The following is an 18,709-nucleotide window of genomic DNA, read 5'->3' on the forward strand; positions in this document are numbered from 1 at the left end:
CGACTTCAGCAAAAGATGTACAAACGGGGATCTTTAATGCAGCATCTTTTATAAGAGCTTAACATCTGAAAAAGCTTATATGTCTATCCTAAGGGACTGATTAAATTAATGAAGGTACATCCACTCAATACAATAGATAAGCATCTGTTACGAATTACATTGCAGTGCAGTATGCACAGTGTGACCCAATTTTAATAAATACAGCATTTCTGCCAGGATACATATACATTAAGAGGTCTGGGAAATAATATAGCAAAAATACTAACAATGATCATTTTGAAGTGGTAGGACTCCAGGTAAATTAAAACATTAAGTTCTCCCAACTTCTCTTACAACAACCATCTAACAAAAAATAGAATAAAATCTTTAAAAATCACACTACTTTCCTTTCACAGAGAGATACCGCTTCCCACTTGAGCTCCAGACTAGAAATCAGCCCCAACCGCACTCAAGTGCTCCGTGACTTTGGACAAGTCACTTACCCTCTCTGGGCCTCCTGTTCCATATATATAATAATGAGAAGCTGGTTTCTTTTCGCAAGTTCCTCCCAGCTTTAACATTCTTTGACTTAGTCAGTTTCATTCCTAGTGAAGTTCTTAAAAACAAAAACAAAAAACTGGCACGTGGGGACTTAAATGTTGATAAACAGTCACTTTACACCTTATTTGCTTTCTTTGGCATATGAAGTTGCTCCCATTCTTCCCTTTCCATCAGTCCTTTGAAAAGGGAATGTTAATGCATCTCACCAAAAATGTGTCAAATCGCTCTAGAAAAATAAGGGTCTTCTCCCAGAAAGACTATTTTTAACCTATATATTAACAAGCAGACGGACAAAAAACCACTACATGCCGAAACAACACAGCCCACGATCCAAGCCACAGAGAGAAACCAAAGCCATGTATGCAAACACAATGCCCACTGCTGTCCTTACTCCACACCACGCCGGCTTCTCCCCCCAGATCGCCAGGTCCCCCCAGATCTGATTCAGGAGAATAACCAGCCTGCCGCTCACAGACAGCCACGGGGCCGTTTAAACTAGTCTCACTGGGGGGGCGCCTGGGTGGCTCAGTCGGTTAAGCGGCTGCCTTCGGCTCAGGTCATGATCCCAGGGTCCTGGGATCGAGTCCCACATCGGGCTCCTTCCTCAGTGGGGAGCCTGCTTCTCCCTCTCCCTCTGCCTGCCACTCCACCTGCTTGTGCTCTCCCTCTCTCTATCTCTGTCAAATAAATAAAATCTTTAAAAAAAAAAAAAAAAACTAGTCTCACTGGGAAGCACAGGCTCTCACTGCCCAGCAGAGAGCATGACAAGCAGCCTAGTCCAGGCGGTGGGAGGATGCGAAGCCCGTGGGGGTGACGCGGGGTGAAATGGGGGGGCTGCGATTGGAGGGGCGCGCGGTGTCCAAGTAACAGGCAGACCGGAGGGCGTGAAGGGCAGGCCGTCTGGGACATGGGGGTCCCGGGAGCATGAAGCTTGGGGGGTGCCGTGTCACCAAGCCCTACTTTCCCCCCTGCGAGTGGTCCTGCGCCCCGCAGCCCTCAGCTCTGCTTCGGGAAAGGCTGGAAAGCCCTTGGGCGGCGGGTTCCCGATCCCCATGAAACCTGCTTCCATCCGGAAAACCAAAAAATCTGCCGTTTTAGAGGAAAAGCGCCGTATTTCCTATTTTCCTTCCCAGCCAGGAAAGGGATAGTCTCAGCAGTCTGTTTTATGAAAACAGAAGATATTTTTTCAACAGAAGTAAAATACTGAATACGCAGCTTGCACACTCTCACCCCATCCCCTCCACACCTGGGACCATCTTCCTGAGTCACTGGTCTGGAATCTTCTACCCCGCTCGCTCCATGCCCTCCACTCCCCCCCCACTTTCTTAGCAAATACTTTCCCAGCTGGTAGAGTCACCTAGGAACTATCCTTCTGAGGTCTCCTTCATTTCTGTCCACTTGCTAGCTGTGTGGCAGCAGGTAAATGGCTAAAGTACTCTGAGCTAATAACATCAACCTCACACAATCCATTCATTTATTCACGCAGTCAACAGGCCAACTGAGCACCTACCCCAGCTGGGCCCTGGGCTATGTGCTGGGAATACATCAGTGCTCAAGGCAGACGCCCTCCTTGCGCTCAGGAAATTGGCCACCCAGCTGAGGGCCCAGACCGTAAACGAATAAATACACAGATGGTGGTAAGTGCGTCCATGTAAGGGACACGGTACAAGGAGAGAATACAATGGATTCAGGTCTAGGCTGTGAGGTCAGAAAAGGCTACTCCAAGAGACCGACATGAAAGCTGAACCTGAAGGATAAACATGAACAAGCCAGATGAAAGGTTCTGGGCAAAGATCCTGAGTTAGGAGGGTTTCACATTTTCCAGAAGAGGCCATGTGGCTGGATGTCAGGAGTGAGGAGGAGAGAGACTCCACAGGAGTTTGGAGAAGTAACCAGGGGACTCTTGCTGTTGTATATTCTATGGATGTGAACAACCACATACTGCCTTGCGGCCACCATCATGGTGTCATACAGAGTAGTCGCACTGCCCTAAAAATCCTGTGCTCCCCCTACTCATCCTCCCCGGATGACCCCCAACCCTTGGCAACCACTGATCTTTTTACGTCTCCATAATTTTGTCTTTTCCAGAATATCCTATGGTTGGAATCCTACAGGATGGAGCCTTTTCAAGTTGGCTTCTTTCACTTAGTAATAATGCATTTAAGGTTCTTCCATGTCTTTTCATGGTTTGATAGCTCATTTCTTTTTAATGCTAAATAAGATTTCCCTGTCTGCGTGTACCACAGCTTATTCATCCATTCACCTACTGAAGGACATCTGGGTTCCTTCGAAGCTTTGGCAATTCTGAGTAAAGCTTCATCATTGTGTTTGTTTTGAGAAAAGTTTACTTGTTGCTTTTGGGACCCTAATGAGCAGAAACAACAGACTAGATCATACGTGAAAGGCAATTAGGAAGCCGGAAAACAAATTATTTGATAGTCTCGAGTGTGCTTATCTTCTTAAGATATTATTCAGAGATACTATTACAAAAAGCTACCGTATTGCTTTTCGTCTAATACCAGAATATATGGCCTACAAGGGAAAGAATTTGTGTTCAATTGTTGGTCCCTAGTCCCTAGAAATATCAAATGGTGGCCGGTCCGTTGGTATTTTTTGAATACATGGAGGGATTTACACTCTCCACAGCATTATTTTTTCTTTTGTAAAATAACATTGCTATTGAGAGACAATGCACATACCATGATGTTCACCCTGTTAAAATGTACAAGTCAGTGGTCTCTAGTATATTTGCAAATTCTTGCCTCAATCCTCACTAATTCCAGAACATTTTCCTCACCCCTAAAAGAAACTTCATACCCATCAGCAGTCACTCACCGTTCCCCATTCCCCAGCCGCTGGTAACCACTAATATGCTTTCTGTCAATGGGCTTCAATATTCCGGACATTCCTAATAAATGAAATCATAAAATATATGGCCTTCTCTGTGTGGCTTCTTTCACTTAGCATCATGTTTCCAAGGTTCCTCCATGTATCAGAACTTCAATTCTTACTTATATCGAGATATTTCACATATTTTAAAGTGCGTAATTCAGTGGTTTTGAGTATATTCACAAAATTTTTGTGCAAACATATGGTTTCCATGCTCTTGGGGTATATACCCAGGCGTTGAATCGCTGGGTCATATGGTAACTCTATGTTTAACTGTTTGAGTTACTGGAAAAACGGTTTCCAAAACATCTGCCCTACTTTATGCTCCCAACCTAGGAGTGTTTATTCAAGAAAAAACAGCTGAATCTCAACAAGAACAGCAGACTTTATGGTATTTTAAATTACCCTAGTCCCATCTACCACTCCACAGCTCTGTGGGAGCCTTGAAAAACCACAGCCCAAGTTTGCAGTACAGCAGGGAGCAGACTGGTCCTCTTTTAAAGCCTCATCCTTGCCAAATATTAATTAGTGAACCTCATGGATCACTGGAAGACCCTCTTGCAAAGACTCGTCTTTATTCGAACGAAGAGTCCGTCCAGTGCTCTCTTCTGGACGGCACTGGCCAAACACATTCATTGGAAAGTGGGGTTTTTTGGGGGGGGATGCCTAAGGCAATAGATAACACTTGAGGGAAATAACAGACTAACCAAAAAACTGAAAAGAATCGGCTGAGCAACTACATGTCCACTGGAGCTCTGAAAAGTTCTGACATATTCCTGGGAATCTAGAAGGCCAAGTACATGCTTAGGGCACTGTACATGCTCAAGAAAAGTGTGAGAAGGCCCTGTAACTTCTCAACTCTGGCTGACCTTGAGGCTAGTGAAGGTTAATACAGAGTTGTAAACTGTTTGATTGCATGATGAAAGCAATGCACACACTGAGCCTCTCGGAAACGAGGGCGAGATTTATTTGTTCCAGGCACTCAATGAAATCTCTGTCCACCATTAGCCGACCACTGAGCTAACTGAGCTAAGATTTCAAGGGCTATATACAATAACGAAGAGAGTCTTTGCGGAATTAATTCAGAGAAGTCCTAAATAAACATGAACTGCAACAGGCAGCCACAACGAAGCCCGGCAGGAAGGGAATCTCATTCCCAGCGTTGCCACATGACGATATTCAAAAATGTCCAGTTTTTAATAAAATTTTATGAGGCACATGAGAATCAAGAAAGGATGGCCCATGTATGGAGGGGACAGCAATCAATAGAACTGTCCCAAGGAAGCACAGGCATTGGAATTACTAGATAAAGCCTTTCATCAGCTATTTTAATATGTCCAAAGAGCTAACAGAAACAATGTCTAAAATCTAAAAGGAAAGACTCTACTCCAACACGGAAAGGGCTTGTTACAAGTCTTCACTCCCATCTTCACAACAAGAAAAAATATGAACAGATTAAAAATCAATGACTCTTTGTGGAGACATCAGAGTACTGAGGTCATGGGACCAGCTGCACCCCAAACCTAGAGGAACCAGCGATGACAGAGATGACAGATTGCAGGGACTACAACTCCTCACCCCTGAGACAGGAAGCGCTGGTGAGTGCAACCAGGACTTGAACCAGGATTTGAACGGCAGCTTCAATGAGCTGTGGACTAGCTTGAGAGATGAAACTCCTGGGGGGCCCCACCTAAGGTAGCCACCCCCTCCACAATCATGGTGTTTGCCCCTAGAATCCTCAACAGCTTTTCTTGATAACCGAGCGGAGCAAAATTGCTTCCTGTGGGGCCAGGGAGAGGCAAGAAAGAACTATTTTGAAAGAAGCCAAAAGTATTCTCCACAACAAAGGCTTACCCAGCAAGGGAGAAGCCTTACTGGACTCGGGGTAAGGGAAATGAGCAAACTCCAGGCCCCCTGAGCCTTCTCTCTTCACATAAGGTGGGGGGAAAAACAGAGAAACACCTGAGAAGGTCCCAGCCCAGGGGGACAGGTACAATAAAAGACTGAGACCTAATCCCAGGATTACAGAATGCGTGCCCTCAGTCCAGCCCTGACCAAACATCAACAGGGCTCCTGGCTAACAATAGTGGATTACAGATTACAGCCAAGAAGAACTGCAAGGCTCAAATTCTATGGAAGAAGTGTTTGCTAGGGAAACGAAAGATGCTGGGGGACAAAAACAAAGACACTAGTGGAAACTGAATCCTCTGATACTACAGAGACAGAAAACAGTAAATACAGCCTATCTCTTAGATAAAAATAAACGTCATACGAAAGGCCTATTTACTTCCTAATACCTGATAATTCACGACTGGCTTCCAGCAACAACAACAAAAAACTACATGGCATGATAAAAGGAAAGAAGAAACAATCTGAAGAGACAAAGCAGGTGTCAGAACCAGATTCAGATATGGCAGAGATTTTGAAATCATCAGACAGGGAAATTAAAAATAAGTATGATTAATATGCTGAGGGCTTTCGTGGGAAAAGTGGGCAACATGCAAGAACAGACAGGTAATGTAAACAGAGATAGAAACCCTAAGAAAGAATATAAAGGAAAGACTAGAAAAAAACCACTGTAACAGAAATCAAGTATACATCATCTGATGGACCCATCAGATGACTGGAAAGGGCTAGAGACAGAATCAGAGCACTTGAAGATCCGTCAACAGAAACTTCCCAAACTGAACTGAAAGAGAAAAAAAATAATAAAAATTAGAATATCTAATAACTGTGGGGCAATTATACTAAAGGTATAGCATATATATCATGAGACTATCAAAAGCAGAAGAAAGAAAGAAACAGGAACTATTTGACATAATGATACCTGAGATTTTTCTAAAATTAATGACAGAAACCACACCACAAATCTAGGAATCTCAGAGAACACCGAGCAGGATAAATGCCAATATACATATATATATATATATATATATATATCTATACACACACACACACACACACACACACACCCCTAGGCATATCATATTCAAACTGCATAAAGCCAAAGACAAAGAAAAAATCTTTTAAAAAGTCAGAGAAGAAAGACACCTTATCTAGAGAGGAACAAAGGTAAGAATTACATCAGACTTGCTTCAAAAATCATGCAAGCAAGAAGAGAGTAGAATGAAATATTTAAAGTGTTAAAAGAAAAAACCCACCAACCGAATCTATATCCAGAAAAATCATCCTTCAGAAGTAAGGGAAAATAATGACTTTCTTGGTGTAGTAGTTTCCTAGGGCTGCCATAACAAAATACCACAAACGGGGTGACTTAAACAACAAAAAAATGATTTTCTTACACTTCGGGAGACTGAAAGTCAAAGATCACGGTGCTTTAGTGTTGCCTTTTGGGAGGCCTCTCTGCTCGGCTTGGAGAGAGCCATCTTCACGCATGGCCTTACCTCTCTGCGCGCGTGCATCCTGGTGTCTCTTCCTCTTCCTACAAGGACACCAGTCAAATTGCAGGAAGGCCCCACCCTTATAGCCACAGGGGACATTAATGACCTTTCTAAAGGGAGTTAGGGCTTTGACAGATGAATTTTGCAGGGGGACACAATTCAATCCGTAACACTCAGACTTACAGAACTGAGAGAATTTTTGTCACCAGTCAATGTTAAAAGATGCTCTTCAGAGAGAAGGAACATGGTATTGGTCAGAAATCTGGATCTACATAAATAAAGGAGAGGTGTCAGAGAAGGAATAAATGAAGATTAAAATACAGTATTTTATTTTTCTTATTTAATCTAAAGGACGACTGTTCAAAGGAATAACAGCCACGATGTACGGGTGATCATAGCGCATAGGTCAGTGCAAGAAACGGTAGCAGTGTTATGAAGGGGTGGGAGTGGGGAGCTGGGGATTCTCTGTTACACCCACACTGCCCATACAGTGGTGCAGTGCTGTTTGAAGGTGGACCTAGATTAGTTGTAAATTTATGTTGTGCAGTCTAGGTCTAGGGAAACCACTAAAAAGTTAAAAAGAAATATAACTGATACGCTGAGAGAGAAGAGAAAATGGAATAATAAAAAATGCTCAATTAAAAGAGAAGGCAGAAACAGGAAGATTAAGAAAAAAACAAAGAACAAGTGCAACAAATACAAAATTTTGACAAACATGGTAGATACAAATCCAACTATATCAACAATCACTTTAAATGGGAGTGGTCTAAATACGCCAATTAAAAGAAGAGACTGTAAGGGTAGATGATAAACAAGACCAGACTATATGTTGTCTATAAGAAACCCAATTTGAATATAAAAACACACATATATTAAAAGAGCGGGGAGAGGGGTGCCGCGGACACTAATCAAACGAAAGCTGGAGTAGTGATAATTAATTTCAGACAAAAAGCATTTGAACAAGGAAACTTCCCAGGAATAACGAGGGTATTACATAATAAGGGGGGGTCAATTCTCTGAGAAGACACAATAATCTTTGAAATATATGCACTTTACAACGAAGCGTCACAATGCAAGAGGCAAGAACTGATAAAAATGCAGAGAGAAACAGATAACCCACTATTAACGTGAGGGATTTCCACACTCCCTCTATCAGTAACTGACAGATCCAGTAGGCAGAAAATCAGTAAGGATATAGCTGAACTCAAAAGAACCATCCATCAATGGATCTACTTGACAGTTTATTTGTAATTTTTTCCCAGCTTTATTTTTAATTGACAAATGAAACTGTATATACTTAAAGTGCACAATACAATTTGATATACGTACACATTGTGAAATGACCACAATTAAGGTAATTTTAACACATCCCTCAACTCACAGTTACCTTTTCTGTGTGTAGAAAGAAGGCTGAAGATCTGTTCTCTTAGCGGAATCTCTTCCTTGCAGATCTGTTCCCTCCTTCTAGCCTCTAGGCTTCTGCCGCCACCACGCTCTGCCAGATCTTCCGAGACGTTCCAAGAAGCAGCCAAGCTTGATGCCCCTCTTCCTATGTCGTGGAGCCAGAGGTACTGGAGCAGCGCTGTGTGTCTTGCGCCTGGTATTCGTTCAATCCAGAACCCGGGAACAAACTGGGTCCCAAGAATCAATACAAGCTCTACTCAGTGAACGGAGATTGCAGCAAACTGAAGAAGGTCCAGACTTCTAAATGAAACGTTTCACTATAAAGCTGCTTAAAATGAAGGTCTTCCAGAAGCCACCTGCACAATTTTCCACTTATCCAGGAAATCGCTCCCCTCTAAATACACGAAATCATTAATAAATATCTGAAACTTGAAAAAAAGAGAAAAAGATAGACTCTCTTAGCAAATGTCAAGTACACAATACAGTATTATTAACTGTGGTCACCACACCAAACATTAGCTCCCCAGAACTTATCTTTTGACCAACATCTGATTTCCTCCAGCCCCAGCCCCTGGCAATCACCATTCAACTCTCTGTTTCTATGAGTTTGACTTAATTTTTTTTGATTCCACATATGAATGAGATCATACAGTATTTAGCTTTCTCTGTCTGGCTTATTGCACTTAGCAAAATGCCCTCTGGTTTTATCCATGTTGTCAAAAATGACAGCAGATATAGATACATATATCTATCTCACATTATATACATATCTCACATTATATATCTCTCCCACAGTTTATATATATTTCTTTATCTGTTCATCCATCTATAGACCCTTAGGTTGTTCCCATGTTTTGGCTACTTGAATAATTTGAATAATGCTGCAATGAACATGGGAGTGCAAATATCTCTTCAAGATTCTCATTTCCTTTCCTTCAGATATATACCCAGAAGTGGGATTGTTAGATCACATAGTAATTCGATTTTTAATGTTGAGGAACTTCCACACTGTTTTTCCACAGTGGCTGCACCGATTTACATTCCCACCAACAGTGCATGAGGCTTCCCTTTTCCCCACATCCTCGCCAGCGCCTGTTATCTCCTGTCTTTTTGATAGTAGCCATCCCAACAGGTGTAAGGTTGTCAGAGAAGGGAAAATTTCCCCCTTCCCCTCTTAGTTCTTTTGGCGGGTTGGCTGAGTAATTAAAATGACACAAGACAGAATCATAGGAGGAAAACAAATTAAATTATATACCTGTGGGGAATCCCCATAAACACAAGACATTCCAAAGACAGGCAAAATGAAGTTATGTATGCCATCCTGAACTGAGAAGCGGGGAGGGGTCTGAGACTTCAAAGGGCAGGAGAGCCATTCACAGGAAGATGAAAAATAAATGTCTGGTAAACAGATATTGGCTGGGCCATAAAGGAACAACAAGACGCAGAGAGGAATTTTAACACACAGACTTTGCTAGGTTTCTCCCTGTCCCCCGACCACACCTGTGGCCACACTGTACTGTCATTATCTAGGATGGTGGCTCGTTTCCGGGGAGAGGCCCTCTATCTAAGTTCTTTCAGGCAGTGGTAAAGGTAAAAAGAAAAACTTCCTGAGTCTTCTGTTTCTTACAAATAATCAGCCTAAATTAATCCTCATGCCAAGAGACACATTTTGGGGTGGCAAATGTTGCTCCCCCAGAAGGTGAGATCTCATTGTGCTTTTGATTTGCATTTTCCTGATGAGGAGTGGCGCTATGTGCATGACTTCTCTGGAAAACTGTCCACCCAGGTCCTTTGCCCATCTTTTAACCAGTTACTTGTTTTCTCCCTGTTGAATTACAAGAGTTCCTTATATATTTTAGATATTAACCTCTTAGCAGATACATGGCCTGCAAATATTTTCTCCTTTTCTTTTTTTTTTTTAAAGATTTTATTTATTTATTTGAGAGAGAGAGAATGAGAGACAGAGAGCACGAGAGGGAAGAGGGTCAGAGGGAGAAGCAGACCCCCCACTGAGCAGGGAGCCCGATGCGGGACTCGATCCCGGGACTCCAGGATCATGACCTGAGCCGAAGGCAGTCGCTTAACCAACTGAGCCACCCAGGCACCCCTATTTTCTCCTTTTCATTCTGTTGATGGTTTCCATTGCTGTGCAGGAGCTTTTTAGGTTGAGGTAGTCCCACTCGTTTATTTCCGCTTCGTTGCATGTGCTTTTGGTGTCACATCCAAGAAATCACTGTCAGAACCAACATCGAGGAGCTTTTCCCCCATGTTTTCTTCCAACAGCAGTGGCAGCCCCTGCGTGTGGCCCCGTCCAGGATGGTTTCCGACGCGGGGCCAAGGGCAGGCCACCCCAAAATGTGCCACTTTGGCATACTGATAGTTTTAAAGAAAAGTTACAGCCAATATAAGGACACTCAGACCGTCCTGTCCCCAAGAAACAGGAAACAAATCTCCCCTGAGAAAAATACCGTCCTTGTACTAAGAAGTTTTTTAACTTGGGAATTCCTTGTGACCAGAGATAGACTTCGAAGCCGACAAAACTGTAGAAACAAACCTTGTGGGTTTTTTTTTTCCCCCTAATCTACTACCTCAGCCTAAATTCCGCTTAGAATCCCCTACTAAAGCTCCCAAACACCTGTTTTCTTTATCCTGTCAATTCCTCACAAGTTTATTGTCTCTTTGTCTAAAAAGTATAAAAACTGCCTGCTTTGGTCATTTATTTCTTTAGGTCTCAATTTCATTACTGGGCCTCTGTGCCCACATAATGACACTGTTTGTTTGTTTTTTTTCCCTATTACTCTGTCTCATGGAAATTTAATTTAGTCCAGCTAAAAGACCTTGAAGGGTAGAGAAAGAATTTTTCCTTCCCTACACTGAATTCCCAGCGGCCATTCTCTTGTGGATCCTAGAGGCGTATCTGCTTGCTCTGGGGTAAAGGACACTTGAGTCTTCCTGTGTGGTTGACGAGCACAGTCCACCCGTTTGTGATGTTCCCCCCCCCCCGTTGGGGGTCTTTCTGGTGAGCATCCACATGAGTAACAAGAAGCTTATTAGGAGCAGAACTGACTTCTACCCCAATGGCTTGTCCCCAGAGGGAGGCTTGCTCTACATGCCAATCTGAGTCTTGCCAGTGGCCCCCCAAAAATGTCGAGGCCATTAGCCACAGTACACCAGTCAGCAAAAATAGAGCAAACCCCTTTGTTGAGGTGGCCGGGACAGCCAGCCAGCCACCCTGCACGAAGCTCTGCCCGTTATACTGAGCATCCCTTACCACACCCGGGAAGGGAAAGGTCTCTCTCAGCGTGGATGGCAGCTGAACCCTGTCCCTGCTTGTTAGTAGTTACCCAGGAGGAGCCGACAGGGAACAGGCCCATTTGTGGTCCAGGAAGCCTCTCTATCTGGGACCTCACTGGGCTGCCTCCTTGGGAAATATGCCAGGGAGCCAGAGAGACACTCCTGAGATCTTTCCTTGGAGTTATGAGACCTCATCTGGGCTGCGTTTTGTTCATTCCTGTATGTACCATTTATATCTTAGTATGGAAGACTCTTGAACCACCTCCACCAGGTGATTTGAGACATCTGCTTGGACCTGTGACATGACTGGGATTTCTGGTCTTAAGATTACCTCACAGCCATCGATCATGTGCTCAGTATCCACCAAAGCCAATAGCGGGCCACTCATTCTGTCCTGAGCTGACGAAGACACTAAGACATTCGGACTCTTGGATTCGTCTCCCGATTCACCAGGAGAGGCAGAGGGCCATCACCATGCAGACCCTAGTAGGACCATCTATCAAGTCCCCCATGACCTGGTACTGGCCCAGAGTTCCTTAGTGGGGAGCACATCAATCTCCTTCTTTGAGGACCCGTTACTGAGTGACTGGGCCCAGAGCTGTCTTTGGAAAAAGCTCTTGCCCAGAAAGTCCACAAGAGGGCTCCTGATCGCCATTTTGACATTTTTTCTTTGGTCAGTCAAATTTGCTCTATTTGCAGTAGCCACTTTGTCAGTGCCCAGAAATTTCTCAGTGAAGATCCAGATTGTGTGGCTGACCAATTGACCTAACCTCATTCTGAAGCTTAATTGGGTGGTTTAATTGGGTTCGATAACGAGCAGGAGCAGCATGAACAAACCTAAAAATCTTCGCCTGGTGAACAACCTCATCAAACACCGTTCCCACTCCCTCACTGTAGACCCCAAAGACTACCAGGCTGGGTGCGGGGTCTCCGTAGCTTCTGTAAGGGCGCTCCAGACAAGTTTTTTCATTGCCTCATCATGTGTGGGCCAAATCTGTCAGAGCCCAAAGCTGAGGAAGAGGGTCTCTGATAATCCTACCCTCTCATCTCTCCCTTCTTCCTCCTCCTCAGGTAAAGTGGCTACTGTCAAGGCACTCTGGAGGAGGGGGTCTACGGTGATGCACCTCACTTGGAGCCACTTTCCCTTAGGAAGTTGAACAAGATTCCCTCTTTCATCACAGAGGCAAACTTGTCAAGTTACTAAGGTCTCCTGAGAGCACTGGACATAGCAATCTCAAAGAGCTCTACATTTTTTTTTAATTAGAAGCATGAGTCTCAATAACACAATGCCCAGCAGACCGTCCACTGGCACCAGCGATCGGCTTAGATCTAAGAATAGTCATTGGGTGCAACTCAGTTTCCCTGGTCTCTGACAACTTCTGGTCCCGTCATCAGAGAACAGGAAAAAGTAGTGAGCGAACTGCTTCCCTGGCTTTCTTACAGTCCCTCGCTGTTGGATTTCTAATTTGACCCACCCAACGATTTCAGCCAGGGTGTTGGGAGCTAAAGAGAAGGACCAGTGGTCCACCTTGGAACCCAAAAGCTTATATAAACAATTTGCGGGATGCCTGGGTGGCTGACTCTTGATTTCCGCTCAGGTCATGATCTCAGGGTTTGAGATGGAGCCCCGCGTTGGGCTGCACGCTCAGCACAGAGTCTGCTGGAGATTCTCTCTCCCTGTCCCTCTGCCCCTCCCACTCGTGCGCTCTAATAAATAACTAAATCTTAAAAAAAAAGAAAAGGAAAAAACAATTCGCTGCCATCCTCCAAGAATGCCCCGTGGCTCCTGCTGCCCCGTGAGATCCTCTGCCTCTTGCAGCTGACTTGCCAGCACGCTGTGCTGGTACCCCGTTGGTCAAGCGCCCCCTGAGATTTTCTTCCACATCAACTACCCTGCTTACTGCACCTCTTTCTCAAGAGCTGAGCTGAGCTACAGAAAGCTGAGTCGCCAGGTTTCAGAGTAGTCGATTAAAACAAGAAGTCAAAATAAAACTAACAGTCAAGCCTCTAATCACTTCCTTCGATAGTATAACCAGGGGGTGAACCAGAGAAGGTGTGGACCACCCCCCACTGTTCCATGGACCGGCTCCAGCAAGGGTCAAATGGATTAGCGCAGCCTCGAGGGATGGTCTCACTGGGGAGGAAGCCCTGAACAGAAGGCTCCTGCCATTTTATGGACCCACAGGCGGGTCGGGGGCGGGGGGGGGGGGGGAGGAAGGGCTGGGAGTGGAAAAGTACTGAGTACCGAGTGGAGAAAATGTGTCTTTAAGCGCCCCGCTGCCTCCGAGGAGGAGGCGTGAGCAGGGGTGCCTGAGGAAGGCCTCTGCCACAGGCACCGGGCTGGGAAGGCAGCTCCGGGTAAGAGCGTGGTTGACCGGGGGTCCTCCCCTCCGAGAATGCAGTGCACGGGCTGGGCACCCAGTGAGATGCGGAGAAACCAGCCTCTTTCCATGACGCCTGCCCAACGGATCCTTTGTATTTGCCTGAAAGATCACGCCAGGAGCCAGACTACTTACTCTCTCCAGGGGTCCCCGCTGTCCTTGCCCCAAAAGCATGACACAAAGGAGCTCAGAGCTCTGCCCCTTAGGAAAGCCCTTGCTGTGGGGCTGGGTGTTTCGGGCTCCCATTCCAGAGGTGCGGCGTGCCCCCTCCACCGCACACGTACACAGGGAACACGGTGGGGGGGCGGGCAGGGCTGCGGTCTGGCCCCTGCTGGAACACTACGAGGTTCATAGCAACTGGTCGGATGCGCTTTATGGGATTTGGACAAGTGAGCAGAACTGAGGCTGGTCGCCGTCCCCGACAGCGGTCTCTCTGCTCCGGAGCCTACGTGCTCAGCACCCAGTGTCCTCACGAGTCTCGCTCGCCCTCGGTGGCTGGGCACTCACTCTACCAGCGACAGCTCAAGCCACACCTGTGCCTGGAGTACTGAGAAAATCTTCCCAGCTGCAGGGAAGATGTGGGCTCTTTCCAGTGCCCCTACTTTTTTATTCTGTCTATTGTGGTTAGTCTCTTAATCATCATGTTTGGGGTAGCTAATGTTTACTGAAGACCTACAGCAAGCCTGGCCTTGTTCGGGGTGCTCTATATGAGTTCCTTCATTTCCTCTTATTTTCAGCCTTGTCAACCCCTATTATGATCCCATTGCTCAGATGAGGCTCAGGCAGCTGAAACAACCCGCCTGAAGTCACAAAGCCAGTCTGTGGCAGATCCGTGGTTTGCAAGCCTGTGAGTCCATAGTTGGTCTTCTTCCCACGAAGCCACCCCGCCTTCCACACTCCTTCCTTCCCAATCCCACGTGCTTACCTCTCTATGCCAGCTCAGCAGCCCAACCTGTGTGTGGCAGGCCTGGATGTGTGCGGTGGCTTCCAGGCAGCGAGCTCAACAGTTCCTCCTGAAGAGAGAGAACACTTAGCAAAGTACTTTCCTTAGCTTGTTGGGATGGAGACCAGTTGTTTCAACACGAGAAATCAACCACTCCACATACAAAGCACATGGGTTAAGGGCAGGGGCTCCCAGCCTTGGAGATTTCATGGACTAAATAACAAAACAGGATTCTGATACAGATCATGGTCTTTTCATTTCACCAATTAAGACCATTTAAAAGAGTACCATTTATACTCCTCCTACTACTAATACTAACGGCAGGAATATGTAAACCTTAAGGAGAAAGGCTATAATGTGCCAGGTGTTCTTAATCTGTCAATGAACTATTTGATTTCATCCTCATAAAGATCCTATTCAATAGGCATCACTGTTATCCCCGTTTTATAGGCAAGGAAATTTGAAAAAAAAAAGTGCTATGTAAATTGCCCCGATTCTGTGCTGATAACCATTATAGTATACTCTCTGTCATCTGTGCTTCATAAAAGATATCCTTATTTTTCTTAAGTTTTTTTTTTTTAATAGACTTTTTTTTTCCAGTGGGCTCCTCGCCCAACGCGGGGCTTGAACTCATCATCCTGAGATCAAGAGTTGCCTGCTCTATCAACTGAGCCAGCCAGGTGCTCCCGTAAAAGATATCTTTAGAGGAAACCATCAAGCATACAACAGAAGCCCTGATCTCAGAATCTGGGAATAGCTAAGCAAAAAGCACAGAAGCTCTGGGTTTGAGTCTTGGGCGAATTAATGCTCTTCGTCTCTGTTTTCTGAAATCTAACATGAAAATATTAACATCTGGGGGCGCCTGGGTGGCTCAGTCGTTAAGCGTCTGCCTTCAGCCCAGGTCATGATCTCAGGGGCCTGGGATCGAGCCCCGCATCAGGCTCCCTGCTCCGCGGGAAGCCTGCTTCTCCCTCTCCCACTCCCCCTGCTTGTGTTCCCTCTCTCGCTGTGTCTCTCTCTGTCAAATAAATAAATAAAATCTTAAAAAAAAGAAAATATTAATATCTGTTGTGAGAAGGAAATGGCCTAACAGATACCGAGCCCTGAACCCAGTGACTGGCAAATAAGGACCCCCAATACATACCAGGGGCGAGGCTTATCGTTCTTCTTCACCCCGGCACAGCCCTGCAAGCTCATCTCCTGCTGGAAAGAAACGGAGTACGAATACTACAGCCTGCTCCTATTATTGAGGTCAGAGAGTTGCTAGGACTGATCGTACTCTCCTTCCCTCAGCTGTCTCCTACTTCCCCTCCTTGACAGAACCCGAGCAGGCAGAAATGTCTCAGCTTTACTTCCCACTGGTTGAAAATGGTTGCCATAGCAGCACGCAGACACTTTCCTTCTGGGAACTCTGGGGAACGCATGCGGAAAGACATCTGCAGCTTGTGCAGCAATTGCGTCTCCCAGCAAATATCAGGGATTGGGAGGAGCGGGGTGCGACACACAAAGGCCCTGCCCTGGCCGTCCCCATTACCACCCAGACCCCAACCCTTACTAGACCCCTGACACTTCCCACCCCTTCTGCCCATCTAGCCTGTTACATTAGGAAGGAAAAGGGAGAAAGGAACTAGAAAAGGCCAGGGAAAGGGAAAGTCAAGAATGATTTGTTCCCACAATTGTGTGAGGATAAAATCCCAGAATTTTCCTTCTCATGATAAAGCACTTGTTTCCATGGGGAAGTTCTAAAGAGGATCTATCCGCGGATAAAAACGCTGCCTCATTTGCTTGGTATTAGAAGTCACGGATTTGGCTCCGAGTCAGTTCATCAAGAGCCATGTCACCAAAAGCCAAGTCACAGAATGACCAAGTGAACAAGTGGGCCATTCTTTGAAGGATCGAGTTACCATACGACTTAATTCACCAAAGCTTAACCAAATTTACCAATTTACCAAAAACTCTGTTTTCTTTCTTTCAGCCTCATTAAGGTATACTTAATCATAAAAATGCACATATTTAATGCATACATTTCCATGAGTCTGGACACATGCATAGACCTGTGATAATATCACCGCAGTGGTTTTTTTTTGAAGATTTAATATTTATTTAATTGAAAGAGACAGAGCATGAGTGGGGGGAGTGGAACAGGGAGAGGGAGATGCAGGCTCCCCAATGAGCTCCATCCCAGGACCCTAAGATCATGACCTGAACCAAAGTCAGATGCTTAACCGACTGAGCCACCCAGGCACCCCCTTTTTTACCTTTTCCGAGCATCTCTTGAGCCCCAAGTGTTTTACAGATGCTGGTAGAAGGACAAAAATGGGTGAGCAGGAGTGGATGGAGTGATACAGCCTTTACCAAATGGAAGCAACTGATTTCCAGAAAACTGTCTTCTATGTTCTGTATGTCAGAAAGAAAGGGACCAAGATCAGGCCTCCTACACCTTACTGGCCTCAGAGAAAGAAGGTTAAGGTCCAAGCAAAACCAGGTCAGTGTAAAGAGAAGCTTCTGCACACCATTCACTTAGCTACTGAGGGCTACAAAGAGAATTGGACCTTGTTGCTAAAGAGAGATTAGGGGCCACTGAGAGATTTAAGCAATGTTGACAGAATACGTTAAAATTTAGGTGTTATTTCCCTGAAACAAATAATACATTATATGTTAATTTAAAAAAATAAAATAAAAATTAAAAAAAATTTTTTAATTAAAAAAAGATTTAGGTGTTATTTGCAAAATGAGTCACTATAGATATGCTCTTGGATGGGAGGACAGCATATATGTACATATGACCATTTGCACCAAATTTTCTGATTTTAGCACAATTTCAATTAAAATGAAAAAATAAGCAAGAAAACAAAAGAACAGTCTAATAAGTATGTAAGAGATTCAACTGACCACATATTTATTTATTTATTATTTATTTATTCAACTGACCACGAACTACAGAACACTACTTGTTAAGACTAATGCTGGCTCAAAAGGGCAATTACCACTGTTATCAGTGGAACAGAGGGGATATACTGGAGCAGCTCCTGGCATACAGGACATTAACAAATGCCAAAATGTATCATAAGATAATGTGCGGGGGAAAATGGGTTTTTTTGCTTTCGATTTCAAAATTATTTATTTATATTTATTTTTAATTCCAGTATAATTAACAGTGTTATATTAGTTTCAGGTGTACAATACAGTGATTCAACAATTCTGTACATTACTCAGTGCTCATCATGGTAAGTGTACTCTTAATCCCCATCACCTGTTTCACCCATCCCCCCCCCACCTCCTCTCTGGTGACCATCTGTATGTTCTCTATAGTTAAGAGTCTGTTTTTTGGTTTGTCTCTTCTTTTTCCCTTTGTTCCGTTTTGTTTCTTAAATTCCACATATGAGTGAAATCCTATAGTATTTGTCTTTCTCTGACTGACTTATTTTACTTAGCATAATACTCTCTGGTTCCATCCATGTTGTCACAGATGGCAAGATTTCATTATATTTTATGGCTGAATAATACCACTGTGTATATATATATATATATATATATATATATATATACACCACATCTTCTTTATCTATTCATTACCAATGGGCACTTAAGTTGCTTCTGTAATCTGGCTATTGTAAATAATGCTGCAATAAACATAGGGGCACATATATCCTTTCAAATAAGTGTTTTTGTATTCTTTGGGTAAATACCCAGTAGTACAATTACTGGATCATATATATGGTAGTTCTATTTTTAACTTTTTGAGGAATCTCCATACCGTTTTCCACAGGGGCTGCACCAGTTTGCTTTCAATGGGGAAAATGCTTTTTGTTCCTTTTGCTTCAAAAAAGGAAGAACTAGACTTCCGAATACAGTCA

General features: G+C 44.4%; 1 long non-coding RNA gene across 3 annotated transcripts in view; it reads right to left on the reverse strand.

The window, feature by feature from the left end:
- Positions 1–11: 11 nt before the first annotated feature.
- The window catches only part of LOC118551903 (uncharacterized), a 73,147-nt gene continuing 54,449 nt past the window's right edge, over positions 12–18,709 (reverse strand). For 2 of the 3 annotated variants that reach the window (XR_013444683.1, XR_013444682.1), the window contains 3 exons: positions 15,997–16,055; positions 14,835–14,922; positions 12–8,662 (listed from right to left, as the gene is read on the reverse strand). This is a non-coding gene — a long non-coding RNA (uncharacterized LOC118551903). The remainder of the gene's footprint in view (positions 8,663–14,834; positions 14,923–15,996; positions 16,056–18,709) is intronic. The other variant, XR_013444684.1, reaches the window with a different exon arrangement.

Source organism: Halichoerus grypus, chromosome X (assembly GCF_964656455.1).
Source record: "Halichoerus grypus chromosome X, mHalGry1.hap1.1, whole genome shotgun sequence".
NCBI lineage: Eukaryota > Metazoa > Chordata > Mammalia > Carnivora > Phocidae > Halichoerus > Halichoerus grypus.